Source organism: Lagenorhynchus albirostris, unplaced genomic scaffold (genome assembly GCF_949774975.1).
Source record: "Lagenorhynchus albirostris unplaced genomic scaffold, mLagAlb1.1 scaffold_141, whole genome shotgun sequence".
Lineage (NCBI taxonomy): Eukaryota > Metazoa > Chordata > Mammalia > Artiodactyla > Delphinidae > Lagenorhynchus > Lagenorhynchus albirostris.
The window spans coordinates 507,256-509,754 of record NW_026783385.1 but is presented as its reverse complement, the minus strand read 5'-3'; positions in this window follow the sequence as shown (position 1 = coordinate 509,754).

Here is a 2,499-nt window from a genome sequence, read left to right as displayed (position 1 = left end):
GCACGGTTTTCGCTTTGGGAGAACACGCAGCCTCGGCCCACAACGACAGTCCTGCCGTGCAGAGACGTCGGGCCGCTAGTGCTGTTCAAGGCAGCTTTGAAGCCAAGCGCAAGGCGCCTCCAAACGGGGAGAGAGCGAACTCTCCCCTCCGCGTCCCACGTTCAAGCTGAATGACGCAGCATGTTTCTCGGAAGGCTCTGCCGAGCTATCTAGTACAAGGGAGAGAGTGCCTGCCTCTGCTGAGACAGGTTTTGACGTGGGGATTGCTGGGCAGGCGGAAGAGCGTTCCCCAGGCCGTGCAAAGTTGAGGCCTTGGTGATTCTGGATGGTCCCAAGGGTCCGGAATTGTCCCTGGGGAAGCTGTCCTTTTCCCTCTTTTTCCGGCTGGAAGTACACCTCTGGCATCCGACCGCCGTTCGGCGACGTCCTGGGGGAGACGCCCTGGTTTCACTTGTGGCGCACACTGGTGTTTCTCAGAAGAGCCCAAGTTCCTCCCTGCGGGTGGGTGGGGGGGCTTGGCACACCAGCATGGAATGTAAGGCTGTTTAGAACTGCGTACCTTGAGGCCGTGTGAAGGCCGCACGAACGAGAGCTTTCGAGCGAACAGGGCAGCGCTTCGCCGTCACCGTTGCACCTTCACGGAGCTTCGTCGAACGAACGCATTTACTTCCTGGGGCTCAAACACAGCCGAGGAGTTGGAAGGCATAGAGTGAGTGCCCTTTGACAGTTGTTACAACGAACGTGAGTGCACAGTGTCTCGTGAAATACCTTGCACGGTTGAAAGCATTCCGTGAACGCATGCCCCTCCGCTCCCTCTGGCACTCCGAGGTGTTACTAACGGGGGAAATCTGGACTTTCGCTTGAGGCCGGGGTGGGGCGGGGGGACTCACAATTCTTCTGCCGGCGAGCTCCAGAGCGCTCCTGCTGGAGCTCCCAGCAAGGAACTGAGAGCAGCAGGCCTCACACGAGTCAACTCAGACTTCTTCTGTCACGAGTAAACTCAGACTTCTTATGTGAGGCCTTCCGGCAGCAAAGCGAAGGTGCGCGCGAGGAGTGTGCTTCAGGCAGCTTCGGACCCGCCACTGTCTCGTCTACCACGGAGGGGAATCAGGTTTGGCCAGGGTCGCCCAGCTTCATACCTGAGCTCCTACCGGTATCCTCAGTGGTTTCTGATTACCTCAAGGAAACACACGGGAAGGACAGGACCCTTCCGTGAGGGCCCTTTTGGGCACAGGGACCTCTGCGTGGGATCTAGTGGGTAAGTATGGCAGTACCTTAGATAGGCCTCAGTGACCAAGGCTGTCGTCTGGCTCATGCCTTAGCTGTGTTAAGTGTGGAAAACGTGCTGGTCCTCAGGCTGGGCCCACAGCCTAGCTTTCGCTTCTGTGAGAGTGCTGTCCCGAGTCTCCTCCTGGAGCCAGTCGTCAGCACGGTGCCTTTTGGCACTGCAGTTCTCTTTCAGTCAAGGAGGCCGTGCGACTGGCAAAGGGAGTCTGCGCAGCACTGCCTTCGCGAGGCTCTTTGACGACTGGGGCACTCAACCCAGGCAAGCCAGAGAGCAGTACGTTGCCCTTGCTATGAACGTGAAGAGCTTTCTCCAGGGGCCTGTTTAGGCTAAGGTTCCTCAGAAGCCAGGAGCCGCCGTTCCGGCACGGAGAGAAGTCATCCTGCGAAATTGGCGAACGAGCTCCTATCCTGTGTGCCCCCAGGAGCGTCGCAGAGTTAAGGCACTCCGTGGTGGAGTATGGCCTCATGGAAACCGCTGCACACCCAACTCCCCCGACGTGAAACACTGGAACTTACCTTGAGGCCTGAGGTCACCTTTCGTTCGGCCGGAGCTGAACCTGGGGTGCCGTGGGAGGAGTTCCTAGAAAGGCATTGCCAGCACGGTTTTCGCTTTGGGAGAACACGCAGCCTCGGCCCACAACGACAGTCCTGCCGTGCAGAGACGTCGGGCCGCTAGTGCTGTTCAAGGCAGCTTTGAAGCCAAGCGCAAGGCGCCTCCAAACGGGGAGAGAGCGAACTCTCCCCTCCGCGTCCCACGTTCAAGCTGAATGACGCAACATGTTTCTCGGAAGGCTCTGCCGAGCTATCTGGTACAAGGGAGAGAGTGCCTGCCTCTGCTGAGACAGGTTTTGACGTGGGGATTGCTGGGCAGGCGGAAGAGCGTTCCCCAGGCCGTGCAAAGTTGAGGCCTTGGTGATTCTGGATGGTCCCAAGGGTCCGGAATTGTCCCTGGGGAAGCTGTCCTTTTCCCTCTTTTTCCGGCTGGAAGTACACCTCTGGCATCCGACCGCCGTTCGGCGACGTCCTGGGGGAGACGCCCTGGTTTCACTTGTGGCGCACACTGGTGTTTCTCAGAAGAGCCCAAGTTCCTCCCTGCGGGTGGGTGGGGGGGCTTGGCACACCAGCATGGAATGTAAGGCTGTTTAGAACTGCGTACCTTGAGGCCGTGTGAAGGCCGCACGAACGAGAGCTTTCGAGCGAACAGGGCAGCGC